Source organism: Sturnira hondurensis, unplaced genomic scaffold (assembly GCF_014824575.4).
Source record: "Sturnira hondurensis isolate 20B ecotype Veracruz unplaced genomic scaffold, ASM1482457v3 Scaffold0024805, whole genome shotgun sequence".
Classification (NCBI taxonomy): Eukaryota; Metazoa; Chordata; class Mammalia; order Chiroptera; family Phyllostomidae; genus Sturnira; species Sturnira hondurensis.
The window spans coordinates 401573-418683 of NW_028097436.1; the positions used below are offsets into that span (position 1 = coordinate 401573).

Sequence of the window (17111 nt, forward strand, 5' to 3'; positions counted from 1 at the left end):
ACTTTTTCCTGCCCTGACCCCTCTCCACTGGCTGCTGACTCCACCCCTCTTACTGGTCTGGATGAATCGCTGTCAGACTTCCATCCAGTTCAATTTTCTGTCAGTTCTGGTTGTTTTTTTGTTTCTAAATTTTTGTTGTCCTTAATTTTTGTTGTGCAAGGAGGCACAGTGTGTCTACCTACACCTCCATCTTGACTGGAAGTCAAGAAGTGTCTTTTTTAATAAAGCACATCAGTGCAATAGCAGGAACATCAGTCCTTCCTCAGGGGAACCGGCTCCTCCAGCATGCTGTCCATGGTCACCATGCAGATTTTGAGCATGCCCCAGTGTGCACGTCCTTCTCAGCAGCAGAACTGGAGATGCCTTTCTCCAGCCACATGGCTCTTTCCAAAGAGAGTGAGTGACATATGCACCATATTGTGCATGTTCTTAAAACCAACCTGATTGTGAAGCATTGGCTATAGCATGGCTCTCATTGACCACCTACTCTTGAAGGCATCTCTCAGGTGGGACCCCAGGTGTCAAGTATATGGCTTCCTTCCCTTCTGCATGGAATCCCTGATGATGTTGTGAACATAGTACAGAAAGAAGCACTTTGAATAGAGCACTGTGGACAGCACTGCAGCTACTGCTTCATGGTTGCTGCCTAAAGATTGGAATGCTTGCACATCTTGAGTCCTGCTTCAACAATCTTTGTCAGGGTAAGACAGTCTCCATGGAAACCACTGCATCCAATGACTGTTTTATCTATTAATTTGTAACATTTGGGGCTGTCCCAGGTGTGGATTGAAAATCCTTCACTTCAATCGAGTATCAGAAATAACAGTTGAAAAATTTCCAGCAATTGCCACTATAGTTAGTATCTCCACTGAAAGGGTAGGGCAAGAAGCGCAGCTGCACAGGCCTGCTCCCTATGGTTCCACCACCACATCTCCACTGCTCCCCAGGATGTGGCTGCGCAGAACGATGTAGCAGGTGCCACGCCTGCGTCTCTCCTGTGACACATTATAAAAAATCAGGTTTATCTAATAAACAAAGAAGTGCGAGTTATGGCCACAGTGAATGATCATTTTTGCTCATAAATTAGCAAAGATTTATTTCTATTATTAACTCCAAAATTGGCAATGTGTTAGAGAAGTTGGTTCTCTCATCATCTTTTAGCAAATAATGAAAATAAATTTTTAAAACTTTAAAAACTGGTATATACTAAGAAAATGACAACCAAGGTGCCAAAGATTTAGCCACAAAAATGTTTACTGCAGCTAAAAATTATAAACAACCTGAATGCTGAACAAATGAGGATTGACTGATTTAACTGTTGTATAATAAATTAATATATTAGACAACTATTACAAATGACATTTCAGAAAATAATTATGGAAAGGGAAATATTGTTGTGATGTATTGATATATAAAAAGTCAGTTTTCGGATATGTATTTTTGCATGAACACATGTGGAAATATAAAGATACATGACATTTGCATTTGAAAATGCTTATGCACATATGTGTTACGGCTAATTTTTCTTTTTTTCTTTTCCTTTACTCTCTCCCTTCCTCTTACTTCTCCTTTTGCTTATTGTAACATTTAGAAACAAGCAACAATTAGGACATATAAAAATTGGCCATAATGTCCTCAGAAAATACTTTCATTAGTTTTCTAGGCTTTTTATTGTTATTGTTATATGAGTGTTTTATTTGTTTTTGATTTTTAAAGAGTTTGTCTCAGAGCAGTATGAGGTTCATAGCAAAATTAAGGGGAAGGTGCAGAGATTTCCCCCAGCCCCCTGCTCCCCCCATGATAGAGCCAGTTGCTCCAGCACCATTTGTTGGAAAGGCTTTCCTTTCTCCTTGAATTGCTTTGGATTGTTGTAAAAAGTTAGAGCATAGTTAAATGGGTTTGGATTATGAATTCTCTGTTCTGTCCCATTGAACTCTGTATCTGTCCCTTCGCCAATACTACAGTCTTGGTTACTGTATCTGTGTAGTAAGCATTCCTGGTGGGTAGAGTTTTACTTGATTCTTCTTTGTCAAGAATGTTTTAGCCTTGGCCTGTGTGGCTCAGTGGTTTGGCCATTGTCCCACAAAATGAAAGGTTGCAAGTTTGATTCCTGTCTCTGGCTGTTCCCTGGTTGGGGCTTGTGTGAGAGGCAATTGATTGGTGCTTCTCTCATAGATGTTTCTCTCCTCCCTCTCTTCCCCTCTTTCTAAAATTTAGGGGCGGGGGAGTTGTTTTAGCTCCTGTAGGTCTTGTACCACTCCATATAAATTTTATTTTGTTTATTTTTAGAGAGGGGAAGGGAGGGAGAAAGAGAGGAAAAGAAACATCAATATGTGGTTGCCTCTGGCACACCCTGCCCCCGGCAACCCAGGTATGTGCCCAGACTGGAAAATCAAACACAGTGAATTTTTGGTTTGCAGGCCAACATCCAATCCACTGAACCACATTAGCCAGGTCCGCATAAATTTTGGAATAAGCTTGTCCATAGTTACAAAACACCTCGCTGGGATTTTGATGGGAATTGCATTAAATATATAGGCAATTGGAAGGTAATGGACATCTTTACTATGTTGAGTCTTGAATTCAATATATCTTTCCATTATTTTTAGCTCTTCTTTGATTTCTTTCATCAGTATTTTATCATTTTTAACATACAGATCCTGTAAATGTTTATACCCAAATACTTCATTTTTTGAGCAATGATTACTGGCATTATGTTTTTTATTTTGGTATCTCTATAGTCACTGTGAGCATTAGAAATTACATGGACTTTGTCAGCTTGCCTTTTATTCTGAAACCTTGCTGAATTTACTTATTGGCTCTAGATTGTTTTTAGATTCCTTGGGATTTTTCATGTATGTAGACAATCATACCATCTACAAGTAGAAACAGTTTTATTTTTTCCTTTTCAATTGTAGGACTTTGTTTCTTTTCTTCTGGCATTATTGCAGGGGCTAAATCTCCTAGTACATGTAAAATACATGATCAGACATTTCCCTGTTCTTAATCTTACTGGGAAAGCACTTAGTCTTTCACCAGTAAGTATGATGTTATCTGCAGGTTTTTGTAAATGCTCTTTAACCAGTTTGGATAGTTCCCCCTGCAAAATTGCTGAGAATTTTTTCTAACTTCCTGAGAATATTTTCATAAATCATGATGAATTTTGTCAAATGCTCTTTGTATCAATTGATATGAACATATAATATTTTTCTTAAACATATGATATGTTGCCCTGGCAGGTGTGGCTCAGCTGGCTGGAGCCTTATCCCATTTACTAAAAGATTTCCAGTTCAATTCCAGGTTGGGGCATATATGGAAGGCAACCAATTGATTTCTCTCTCACATCTATCTTTCTCTCTCTCTCTCTCCCTTCCTTTCTCTCTAAAGTTAATAAATGCAAAAACATGATATGATGGATTACATTCATTGGTTTTTGCAAGTTTCACACTTGGAATGAATACCACTAAGTCATGGCACATAATTATTTTTATACAGTATTGAATTCAATTTACTAATATTTTATTGAATATATCTGCAACTTAGATTATGAGTGATATTGGTCTATAGTTTTGCCTTTGGTACTATCTCTGTCTGGTTTTAGTATTGGGATAATACTGGCCTCATTATCATATAATGAGTTGGAAATTATTCCCTCCTCTTCTGTTTTTTTTTTAAAGATCTTATTTATTTATTTTTAGAGAGAGGGGAAGGGAGGGAGAAAGAGAGAGAGAAACATCAGTGTGTGTTTGCCTCTCATGTGGCCTCCACTGGGGACCTGGCCCACAGTCCAGGCATGTGCCCTGACTGGGGATTGAACTGGTGACCCTTTGGTTCATAGCCCGCACTCAATCCACTGAACTACACCAGCCAGGGCCTCCTCTTCTGTTTTGAGGAAAATGTGTAAATTGATGTTAATTCTTTTTTAAGTGTTTGGTGGAATTCTCCACTAAAATTATCAGGCTCTGGAGAGTTTTTTGGAGGGGGCACTTTTTAATTACAAACTTAATTTGTTTAATGGTTATAATGTTATTCACATTATCTGTTTCATCCTGGTTGTGTTTTAGTAGTATAATTTACAAGGCATTGGTCCATTGTTCTCTATTTTAAATTTGTGACTAAAAAAGTTGTTTGTAGTATTCTTTTTATTGTCTTTTTAATTTCACCAGGATCTGTAAGATATCTTTATTTTATTTCTGATATTCGTGATTTGTGTCTTCTTGTAAAATTTTTTTTAAATTTATTTATTTATCTTCAGAGGGGAAGGAGAGAGGGAGAGAAACATCAATGTACGGTTGCCTTTTGTGCGTCCCCTGCTGGTAGTTAGCCTGCAAGGAACCAGCCTGCAACCCAGGCATGTGCCCTGACTGGGAATCGAACCACGATCGTCTGGTTCGCAGGCCCGCGCTCAATCCACTGAGCTACGCCAGCCAGGGCCTTCTTGTAAAATTTTTGTTAGTCTTACTAGTGATATATAATTTTTACTAAATTTTTTAGGAACTAGCTTCTTGATTGATTTTCTTGATTATTTTCTTATTTTCAATTTTACTTATTAGCTCTTATCTTTATCATTTCTTTCCAACTGCTTGCTTTGTGTTTATTTTGCTCTTGTTTTTCTAGTTTCTAGAGGTAGAAATTTAGGATGCTGACTCGAGATCCTTCCTCATTTCTAATGCAAGCGTTTGTGCCATAAACTGTCCTTAGCATTGCTTAGGCTGCATCTCACATATTTTGATACATTGTATTTATGTTTTTATTTAGTTCTATGCATTTTTGAGGTGTCTGTTTGACCTATGGGTTATTAAAGGGTATTGCTTAATTTACATGTGTTCAGAAATATTCCTTTTGCCTTTCTGTCATTCATTTCTAGTTTCAGTTCACTGTGGTCAGACTATACACTGTGTATACTTTCAGTTCTTTTAAATTTGTCACAATTTGCCCAGGTATGATCTGTCTTGGTGATTATTCCATGTGACCTGAGAAGAATGTGTGTTCTGTCGTTATTAGGTGGAGTGTTCTGTACCTGTCAGCTAGATTCTTAGCTGATCTTGTTGTTCAGAATTTCTATATCCTTGCTGATTTTTTGTTCAATAGTTCCATTAGGTGCTAAAAGGGAGTACTGGTTTCCAAGTATAATTGAGAATTTTTTTTTTCTTTTCTGCCTGATGTATAAGATTTTGCTTCAATATTTTAAGGTTCTGTTTTTTCATGCTTACCCATTTAGGATTCTTATGTCTTTCTGGTGGATTTTTTCTTTATCTTTGATTTTCTGTGGTTTATAATCAATATACTTAGGAATAGTTTTTTTGAGGTGGGAGGCATTTATCCTGCTTGGTGTAATGTGAGCTTCTCAGATCTGTGGTTTAATGTCTGACATTAATTTGGGAAAATTTTCAGTTGTTATTTTTTCAAATATTTCTTCTGTTATTATTTTTCTTCTTCCAGTATCTTTATTACATGTATGTTATATATTTGGTATCCATCTCGAGTTCTTGGGTGTTCTGTTCTTCTTTTTTCTATCATTTTTCTATGTGCTTATTTGTTGTGGAGGTTTCTACTGAGATATCCTCAAGCCCAGAGATTCTTTCCTCAGTCATGTCCAGTGGACTTATCACCCATTAAAGGCATTCTTTGTTTCCAGTACAGTGTTTTTGATCTCCAGAATTCCTTTTCAGTTCTTTCTTAGTGTTTTTATTTCTCTGCCTGTATTACTCACCTGTTCTTGCATGCTTTCTACTTTATCCATTAGACCTCTTAGCATATTAATTAAAATTGTTTTAAATTCCTGGAGTAATAATTCCAATATCTCTGCTCTGTCCGCTTCTGATACTTTCTTTGTCTATTCAAATTGTGTGTGTGTGTTTGTTTGTTTTTGCCTTTTAGCAGGCCCTTGTGATTTTTTTCTTGATAAGCAGATATGATGTACAGGGTAAAAGAAACAGCTGCAAATAGGCCTTCAGTAACATGGTGGTAAGGTGTGGGAGGAGGGCAAGTGTGTAGTTCTGTGCTCAAGTCTTAGTTTTTAAAGGAGTCTGTGCCTCTGGGCTGTGAACTTCACAAGCTTAGGATTTTTCCTCCCTGTTATGTGGGACAGGATGACTAGAGGTAGAGGTAGAGGTAGTCATCCCGTCCCACATATGGAGAGGAAAAATCCTGAGACACACTAGTGAAGTTCACAGCCCAGAGGCACAGACTCCTTTAAAAACTAAGACTTGAGCACAGAACTACAGCTCACTTGTCCTCCTCCCACAAGTGGCAAACATAAGGCACGTGAGCTGAATCCAGCCCTCCACCCTGTTTTATCTGGCCCAGCACCTTGTTTCTACTCAGTAGCAGCACCAAGCTCCTTGCCCCTAGTTAAGGAGTTGTTACATTTATGCAGTCCTAAAAGTACATTCGGCCCTTTGAAAGCAACCGCCAGGCTGATGTGGCCCCTGGTGAAAATGAGTTTGACACCTCTGTACTAGAATGTGTGGGAGTAGGATATTTCCCTTCCCCCAGGTCAGTTAGACTGATTATGCTGCAAAAGGTAAAGCTCTAGTTAACCAGTTTCTCCTGAGAGCAGAGCTTGTTAAGAAGAGCTTGTTAGAAACACAAGGAGATTTTTCCCAGTATTACCTGTGAGAACCTGGTTGAACTTGTGGAGGCAAATCTCACAAAATTGTGTGTGGCTCCCTAGGAATGGGCCGTCCTCAAGTCTCTTACTCCAGGAGTTGTCCATAGGAAACCCTCAGTAATCTGTTGAGTATAGCTCAGGTATTTCTACCCCAGCACCAATACCACAGTGGACTCTGCCCGTGAGCTTCTGCTCCAGTAAGTACAGACTCCCTGTATCCGCCTGCCTACCTCTTTTTTTAAAAAATATATTTTATTGATTATACCATTACAGTTGTTCTATTCCCCCCTTCATTCCCCTCCACCCTGCACACCCCTCCCCCACCATTCCCCACTTTAGTTTGTGACCACGTGTCTCAAGTTCTTTAGATTCTATATTTCCCCTACTATTCTTGCCCTCCCCCTATCTATTTCCTACCTACTGTCTATGCTATTTTCTGTGCCTTCTCCCCCCCTCTCCTCCTCCCTCTCCCCTGTTGCTAACCCTCCATGTGTTCTTCATTTCTATGGTTTCGCTCCTGATCTAGCTGTCCTCTTGGTTTGCTTTTGTTTTAGGTGTGGTTGTTAATAACTGTGAGTTTGCTGTCCTTTCACTGTTCATATTTTTTATCTTCTTTTTCTTAGATAAGTCCCTTTAACATTTCATATAATAAGGGCTTGGTGATGATGAACTCCTTGAATTTGATCTTATCTGAGAAGCACTTTATCTGTCCTTCCATTCTAAATGAATGCTTTGCTGGATAGAGCAATCTTGGATGTAGGTCTTTGGATTTCATGACTTGGAATACTTCTTAGTCTTGCGGGCACGGGTTCCCTGTGTCCTCATCTTCCTTATGGATCCTAGAAGAGTTGTTGACTTTTCAGTCAGTTCACTTTTCACTTGTTGCTAGGATGGAGTGGTGGCTTACAAAATCCTGACATGTGAAACTAGGAATAAGAAGTCACTGTATATAGTCTTAAAAAGTATGTTTTTGTATAGTTTTCATAGTGGTTACTCTGGGTATTACAATATACATATGTATATTATGCCAACATTTTACCACTTTGTATGAAGAATAGAAACTTCCCTTCCATTTTCCTTCTCCACCTTTAAATATTGTCTTGAGTATCCAATGATGTTAAAAATCAAATATGATTTATGTCACTCACAAGGGAAGGAATGATGTATTTTATGTGCTCAGATTTCTGCTATTTCTTTTGTCTTCCTCTTAATGCTCCAAGACTTTTCTTTATCATTTTCTTTCTGCCTGTTAGAAAAAAATTTTCCTTAAGCATTCCTTTAGGAGAAGTTTACTAGCAACAAATTCTTTTAGGTTTCTTTTATCTGAGAATGTCATTATTTCCCTCTCATTCTTGAAAGATAGTTTCATGCGATACAGAATTTGTGGTAGACAATTCTTCCCACCCCCTCACCCACCCCCACCCCAGAACTTTCCAGATATTGCGCCATGTCCTTCTGGCCTCCATGTTTCAGATAAGAAACCTGCTATCGTTCAAATTGGTGTCCACAGTTTGTTTATCTCCATCTATTTTCAAGATTTTTCATTGTCTTTATGAAGGATACCTATGATGAGTGTTTGTGTGAATATCTTTGAATTATGTGTGTAGTTTGTTCACGCAGCTTCTTGAATCTATAGACTTGTGAAGTTTAAGACACTTTTAGCTATTACTTTGTCAAGTTCTCTTTCACTCTAGTTTTCATCCTTCATGATCTCTGATGATACAAATATTGGATCTTTTGTTATGTCCCACTTAAGCCATTTAATTTTCCAGTGTATTTTCTCTGCATTACTCAGATAAGGGGGATTCTATTAATCTGTCCTCAAGTTACTTACTCTAGCCTTTGTATTCTCCACTCTTCAACTGAGCTGATCCAGTGAGTTTTTAAATTTCTGATATTGTTTTTTATTCTATAATTTATATTTGGTTCTCTGTATCCTTTTACTTCTTTTCTGAGGTTTTCTATTTTTCTATTTGTTTCAAGAGATTTTATAATTGATTGTTGAAGCATTTTTATGATGGATGCTTGAAAATTCTTACCAGAGAATTTCTTTTTTTTTTAAATATTATTTTTATTTAATTCTTGTTCAAGTACAGGTTTCTGTCTTATATTCCCAACCCTGCCCGCCCCCTGCCCCATGCTCCTGCCTCCCTCCCCTTTCCACCCCCCACCCTTAGTTATTGTCCATGTGTCCTTTATACTTGTTCATGTGAGTCCATTCCCTTTTCCCCTATGATTCTCTCCCCTCTCCCCTCTGGACCCTGACAGCCTGTTCCATATTTGAGTGTCAGTGGTGGTATTTTGCTTGCTTGTTTGGTTTGTTTAGATTCCTGTTAACGGTGAGATCATATGATATTTGTCTTTCACCGCCTGGCTTATTTCGCTCAGCATAATGCTTTCTAGTTCCATCCATGATGTTGCAAAGGGTAGTAGTTCCTTCTTCCTTTCTGCAGCATAGAATTCCATTGTGTAAATGTACCATAGTTTTGTGATCCAGTCATTGATCGATGGGCATCTAGGTTGCTTCCAACTCTTGGCTATGGTGAATTGTGCTGCTATGAACATCAGGGTGCATAGGTTCTTTTGGATTGGTATTTCAGGGTTCTTAGGATATACTCCCAAGAGTGGAATTGCTGGGTCAAAAGGCACGTTCATTTTTAGTTTTCTTAGAAAATTCCATACTGTTTTCCATAGTGGTTGTACCAGTCTGCAATCCCACCAACAGTGAACTAGAGTCCCCTTTTCCCCACAACCTCTCCAGCACTTGTTGTTTGTTTCTTTGTTTATGATAGCCAATCTGACTGGTGTTAAGTGGTATCTCATTGCGGTTTTAATTTGCATCTCTCTGATAGCTAGTGATATCGAGCATCTTTTCATGTGTCTCTGGATTCTCTGTATGTCCTCCTTGGAGAAATGTCTGTTCAAGTCCTCTGCCCATTTTTTAATCGGGTTGCTTGTCTTCTTTGAGTGGAGCCGAATGAGTTCTTTGTATATTTTGGAGATTAAACCCTTATCTGAGGTATCATTGGCAAATATGTTTTCCCAAGCTGTTGCTTCTCTTTGTATCTTGATACTGTTTTCCTTAGCCATGCAGAAGCTTTTAATTTTGATGAGATCCCATTTGTTTATTCTTTCCTTTATGTTCCTTGCTCTAGGGGACGTATCAGTAAAAATATTGCTGCGTGGAATATCTGAGATTTTCTTGCCAAGGCTCTCCTCTAGGGTTTTAATGGTTTCACGGCTTATATTTAAGTCTTTTATCCACCTTGAATTTATTTTGGTGTATGGTGTAAGTTGGTGCTCAAGTTTCATTTTTTTGCATGTAGCTGTCCAGTTCTCCCAACACCATTTGTTGAAAAGGCTGTCTTTACTCCATTTTATGTTATTGCCCCCTTTGTCGAATATTAATTGACTGTAGAGAGTTGGGTTTATTTCTGGGCTCTCTGTTCTATTCCATTGGTCTATGTGCCTGTTTTTGTGCCAGTACCAGGCTGTTTTGATTACAGTGGCCTTGTAATACAGTTTGATATCAGGTATTGTGATCCCTCCTACTTTGTTCTTCTTTCTCAAAATTGCAGCAGCTATTCGGGGTCTTTTCTGGTTCCATATAAATTTTTGAAGTGTTTGTTCTATGTCTGTGAAATACGCCATTGGTACTTTAATAGGTATTGCATTGAATCTGTAAATTGCTTTGGGTAGTATGGACATTTTGATGATGTTAATTCTTCCAATCCATGAACACGGTATATGTTTCCATTTATTTGTGTCTTCCTTGATTTCTTTCTTCAGTGTTGTGTAGTTTTCTGCATACAGGTCTTTTACCTCCTTGGTTAGGTTTATTCCCAGATATTTTATTTTTCTTTTTGCTATATCGAATGGGATTTTTTTCCTGATTTCTGCTTCTGCTGCTTCATTGTTGGTATACAAAAATGCCTTTGATTTCTGGATATTAACTTTGTATCCCGCTGTTATGCCAAATTCATTTATTAGTTCCAGCAGTTTTTTGGTAGAGGCTATAGGGTTTTCCATGTACACTATCATGTCATCTGCAAACAATGCCAGTTTTGTTTCCTCCTTTCCGATTTGGATGCCTTTTATTTCCTTTTCTTGTCTGATCGCTGCAGCTAGAACTTCTAATACTATATTGAATAGAAGTGGTGAAAGTGGGCAACCTTGTCTTGTACCTGATCTTAGTGGAAAAGCTTTTAGTTTTTGCCCATTGAGTATGATGTTGGCTGTAGGTCTTTCATATATGGCCTTTATTATATTGAGGAATGTTCCCTCTATTCCCACCTTGCTGAGTACCTTTATCATAAATGGGTGTTGTACCTTATCAAAAGCTTTTTCCGCATCTATTGATATGACCATGTGGTTTTTGTCTTTGCTTTTGTTTATTTCGTGTATTACATTTATTGATTTGCGTATATTGAACCATCCTTGCATCCCCGGGATGAATCCCACTTGGTCGTGGTGTATGATCTTTTTGATATATTGTTGGATGCGATTTGCCAATATTTTGTTGAGGATTTTAGCATCTATGTTCATCAGTGATATTGGTCTGTAATTTTCTTTCTTTGTTGTGTCTCTATCTGGCTTTGGGATTAGGGTGATGCTGGCTTCATAGAAAGAGTTGGGGAGTTTTCCCTCCTTTTGGATTTTTTGGAATAGTCTGTGAAGAATAGGGGTTAGCTCTTCCTTAAAAGCTTTGTAGAATTCTCCTGTGAAACCATCTGGCCCAGGGCTTTTGTGTGATGGGAGTTTTTTGATTACTTCTTCAATTTCATTTGCTGTTATTGGCCTGTTCAGGTTTTCTGCTTCTTTTTCATTGAGTTTTGGAAGATTATATTTTTCTAGAAATTTGTCCATTTCACCCAGGTTTTCAAATTTCTTGGCATACAGTTCCGCATAGTAATTTCTTACAATCCTTTCTATTTCTGTGGTATCAGTTGTAATCTCTCCTCTTTCATTTCTGATTGTGTTTATTTGTGTCCTCTCTCTTCTTTTCTTAATGAGCCTACTTAAAGGTTTGTCTATTTTGTTTATCTTTTCAAAAAACCAACTCCTGGATTCATTGATCTTTAGAATTGTGCTTTTAGTCTCTATGTCATTTAATTCTGCTTTGATCTTGGTTATTTCCTTCCTTCTACTTGCTCTGGGCTGTCTTTGTTGTTGTTCCTCGAGTTCTTGCAGGCGTTGGGTTAGGTTGTTTGTTTGAAATGTTTCTATCCTCTTTAGGTGAGCCTGTATCGCTATGAACTTCCCTCTCAGGACTGCCTTCACTGTGTCCCATAAATTTTGGGTTGTGGTGAGTTCATTTTCATTTGTTTCAAGGAGTTTTTTGATTTCCTCCCTAATTTCAATCTTGACCCATTCATTGTTCAATAGCCTACCATTCAGTCTCCATGATTTTGGGTGTTTTGGGTTTTTTCCTGTGGGGTTGGTTTCCAATTTCAGTCCCTTGTGATCAGAGAAGATGCTTGGTATGATTTCTATTTTCCTGAAGTTGTTGAGACTGGTTTTGTGTCCTATCATGTGATCTATCTTTGAAAATGTTCCATGTGCGTTTGAAAAGAAAGTGTATTTAGTTTCTTTGGGATGGATGGCTCTATATATATCAATTAGGTCCATTTCTTCTAGAGTGTCGTTTAATGCTGCTATATCTTTGTTGATATTTTGTTTGGAAGATCTGTCCATTTTTGACAGTGGGGTGTTAAAATCCCCTACTATAATTGTGTTGCTGTCAATATCTTTCTTGAGGTCCTCTAGGATTTTCTTTATATATTTGGGTGCTCCTGTGTTGGGTGCATATATATTTATGATGTTAATGTCTTCTTGGTGGATTCTTCCCTTGAGTATTATGAAGTGACCTTCTGGGTCTCTCTTTATAGCCTTTTTTTTGAAGTCTATTTTGTCTGATATGAGGATTGCTACCCCGGCTTTTTTTTCATGTCCATTTGCTTGGAAAATTTGTTTCCATCCTTTCACTTTCAGTCTGTGGTGGTCTTTTGTCCTCAGGTGAGTCTCTTGTAGGCAGCATATGTGTGGGTCATGCTTTCTTATCCATTCAGCTATTCTATGTCTCTTAATTGGTGCATTTAATCCATTTACGTTTAAAGTTATTATCGAAAGGTACTTATTCATTGCCATTTATGTACCTGTGTTCCTCTCTGTCTCTCTCTTTTCCTTCCTTTCCTTAAAGCAGCCCTTTTAGTAATTCTTGTAGAGCAGGTTTTGTGGAGGCGTATTCTTTTAGACTTCTTTTGTCTTGGAAGCTCTTTATTTGGCCTTCTATCTTGATTGAGAGCCTTGCTGGATAAAGCAGTCTCGGTTGTAGGCCTCTGTTTCTCATTACTTGGAATATTTCCTGCCATTCTTTTCTTGCTTGGAATGTTTCCGTTGAGAAGTCATTAGCCAACCTTATTGGGACCCCCTTGTATGTTACTTCCTTTTTCTCCCTTGCTGCCTTTAGGATTCTCTCTTTGTCCTGGAGTTTTGCCATTTTAATGATGATGTGTCTTGCAGTAGGCCTCTTTGGGTTCCACCTGCCTGGGACTCTGCAATTCCTGGATTCGTGTGAATTTCTCTCCCCTCATCTTAGGAAAGTTTTCCATTATTACTCTTTGAAGTAGGTTTTCTATCCCTTGTTCTTCTTCTTCCCCTTCTGGTATTCCTATTATTCAGATATTATTATGTTTCATATTGTCTTGCATTTCTCTTAGACTCTCCTCATTTTTTCTGATTCTCTTTTCCATTACCTCATCCGTCTGGGAGATTCTTTCCATCCTGTCTTCGAGCTCGCTTATGCAGTCCTCCGCCTCATCAATCCTACTCTTCATACCTTCTACTGTGTTCTTCAGTTCAGAAATTGTATTTTTCATTTCCTCTTGGCCTTTGCTGATGGTTTCTATTTCCTTTTTCATGCTGGTATAGTTTGCGGAGAGTTCACTGTAGCTCCCCTGTAGTTTCTGGTAGCTCATTGTAAGTTCTTTGAATTTCCTGATAACCAGTGCTTTGAATTCCATATCTGATAGTTGACTTGCCTCTATTTCATCTAACATTCTTTCTGAGGCTTCCTCCTTTTCTTTCATTTGGGGATTGTTTCTTTGTCTCCCCATTGTTTGTGCTGCTCTTCTCATTGGCCTCAGCTTCTTAGATTGATCTGTTTTTGTACCCTGAGTTTATGGCGTGAACTTCTGTGGAGGATACCTGTGGAATTCAGTGGTGCAGTCTCCTGTAGGTATCTTGGTCTTCTCTGCTCCCACTACTCCTCTGGTTGGTGTCCAGCGAGTCAAACCGTCTGGTCTCACTAACTGCAGCAGCCTGAGGGGTTGTTATTGTGGCTCTTCTCATGCCTTGGTACAATCAACTGGTCTTGCCAGTACCCCCCAAGATCCAGACTGGCACCTCTCACCCGCGTCCTACTGAGAGCGGATTTTCTCCCAGGCTTCCCAGCCCTGGTCTGACATGAGGGTGTGCACTCCCAGCCAGGCTTTCTTGTTCTCGTAGGCTTGGGTGTGGACCTTTCCCTGTGTTGTGGCTGAATACACAGGGCAACTCACAATTCTCCCAAACCAACAGCAACAGCCTGATTCCCTGTGTTTCCCTGTCTGCACCGGCTGAGTAGGGGTGAAGCTGGCGACTGGCTCTCTTCCAGGGGCCCAGCCAGCAGCCAGAGACTCCCCGAAATTGTTTGCCAGCCGGTGCAGGTCCTGTGCCACAGGGATCACCTGGGCGACTCTCAATTCCCCAGACCCCGCCCCACCGGAAAAGCACGGGTGACTGGCAGTTCCCCAAGTAGTCTGCCTGCGAGGGGCCCCTCGGGGGCCAGGAAGGCGTTAGAGACCGGTGGTTGAAGGAGCAGGCGCTGGCACGGGCCTCCCAGGGGCCGGGAAGGAGCGCAGGACCGGCAGCCAACAGAGCAGGGGTGGGGGGGGTGGGGGGGTGGGTTGGGAAGGCGCACGAGGTTGAAGAAGCAGGCGCCGGCCCTGGCACAGGTCCCTTGGGGGTCGGGAAGACGCGCGTGACTTGCAGCTGGTCAAGCCGAAGATCAATGTTGACTCACAGTGTCTCCTAGTCTGCGCCAGCTGAGCAGGGATGGAGCTGGTCTGTGCCAGCTGAGTAGGGATGGAGTTCGCAACTGACCCACTTCTGGAGGCCTTGCCAGCAGCCCAAGACCCCCGGGACTGCTCGCGGGCAGGCACGGGCCCCTCGAAGCAGGAAATTCTCTGGCAACTCTCAGTTCTCCCAAGCCAGCAACCTGACTCCACAGGTTATCAGAGCTTTCTGGTTTGCTTCCGAATGCTCACTCCTCTCTCTGCCACTACTGGCAGACTGATCTCTTATGGTGTTTTCCAATCTGTGCCCTGCCAGACAGGGGTGGTGCCGGTGACCAGTTCTCTCCCAGCGAAGGTGTTGCCCACCCCTGGCTCTCAGAGACCTGGGCGGCCGGCCCGGGCCCTGGCTTGGCCTGGCAGGGGGCCCCCGCCACCGCCTCTGTGCTGCTCCCTCGTACCTTGTTGATCTGTGGTCGTCTCCTCTCCTTAACCTCTGGTCATTCAGTGTCCGCTACACTCTCTGGAGTCCTGCCTTCTTATATCTGGGTCCCAGTCTGGCATCTGCTGTGCTCTTCCGCAGACCAGCCAGGTCCTTCTCCGGTGCGTGGAGAGAAGCAAAATCCTTTGTCCTACTCCGCCGCCATCTTCCAAGATCCCCCCCAGAGAATTTCTTTAAAAAAAAAAAGATTTATTTATTTATATTTAGAGGGAAAGGGAAGGAGAGAGGGAGAGATACATCAATGCATGGTTGCCTTTCATGTGTCCCCTGCTGGGAACTGGCCTGCAGCCCAGGCATGTGCCCTGACTGGGAATCGAACCATGACCCTTTGGTTTGCAGGCCTGCGCTCAATCCACTGAGCTACACTAGCCAGGGCCTTACCAGAGAATTTCAGCATCTAATTCATCCCCATATTGGCATCAGTGGATTGTCTTTTCTCATTGAAGGTATGTTTTTCTTAGTTCTTGACACAATAGATCATTTTCTGTTGTGCCCTAGACATTTTATCTAATGCATTAGGAGGCTGTAGGTCCTGATTATATCTTATATACTAGTAGGAAGTTTCCATGTTTAGGTTTAGCATTCATGTCTTGGCCTATTTTTATGGGCTATGGTTCTTATGGCTGTTTGGTGTTCAGAATATTTGCAATGTTCTTTTGGTTCTCTTGGTTCATCTTGTCCCTCTGGGACTACCTCAGATCTCTGCCAGTGCTGCCTATGGGGATAGAGAGGGTTTACCCAGGCCAGCCTTCTTGTGTTTCTCTATGGGGAAGTGCTGTGTTGAGATCCCCTACTGGTGCTCTCTGGTTTCCTTGGTGCCCCTGGGCACAACAAGGGACTCTTGAGCCTATAGAGTCAAAGAGTTTTTTCAGGTTGGTTGCTTATTGCTGCTTCAGCCTTCTGGCTGGTTCTGCCCACCTTCCCTGGTGCCCTCTGGAGAGTGGGCCTATTCATTTTCTACAGCTGAGTCCTTCCAGCTGATTCTACTGCTGGCCCTGGTGGCTACCAGTCAGGGAAGGGATATCAGGAGTATCGGGTCTGTGGGGACCTGGGATAAAGGAAGCTTCCTGGACTAGTTCTCCCTTGGCATGTGGGCCTTTCTTGCCAGTTCTGTCCCCCTGCCTTGATAGGTCTCAGCAGTGTAGACATCTGCTGGGTTGCTGGGCTCACATCTGGTGGTGCTGGGCTCACTGATGTTGTCAGAGGGTGTCACATTTAACCCAGGGAAGGAGTGAGCCTACCTGGGCTTCATTTTGTTGCCAGGTTGGGGAGTTAGGAAATAATGGGTCTTGGTTTTCTTCCTCTGTTGGGTTGTGGAAGGGGAATGAGATCCCTACCACTGTGTTGTTTCTACCATCCTGGCATTCCAGACCAGCCCAACTTCTCCTCATCACCATCTGGAAAACCCTCAGTCATTATTTCCAGAGTTAATGATGTGCTTGGGGAAGGAGTAGGACAAAACAGGTCTATGCCATCTTATCTGGGCTGAAAGTCCTACCATGATGCTTTTGCTAAAAACTTAGAAATTGATTTCTGAGGAGATTTCAAAAACGTAATGTCAGTTTTTATATCATGACACTAAATAACTCCCAAATAATCTGAGAAATGAGCATAAAATGGAAATATGTATCACTTTAATGTGTTGGTCTTCCATAGATCTAGGCACATTTGTGGGTAGTACTGGTTTCAGAAGCAACCTGAGAATTATAGAGTAAAAGCTTTTTGCTCTGTAGGGATGTTGTATGAGGTTTCTCTCCTGAGGAACACAAGAAAATTATACTAAACATTAAATGGGGAAGACACTAGGTATTATAAATATTCATATATAACAGAATGATGTATGTCTTATATATGTGTAGTTTTTTGAAATTCAGAACCATGCAAAGGGGATAATGATCAGTAATTTATTTGGATGTCTAGTACCTGTGTCATACCCTATGTATAC

At 40.8% G+C, this 17111-nt stretch overlaps 1 pseudogene; it reads right to left on the reverse strand.

The window, feature by feature from the left end:
• Positions 1-251: 251 nt before the first annotated feature.
• LOC118981863 (proteasome subunit beta type-1-like) overlaps positions 252-17111 on the reverse strand; it is a 181443-nt pseudogene continuing 164583 nt past the window's right edge.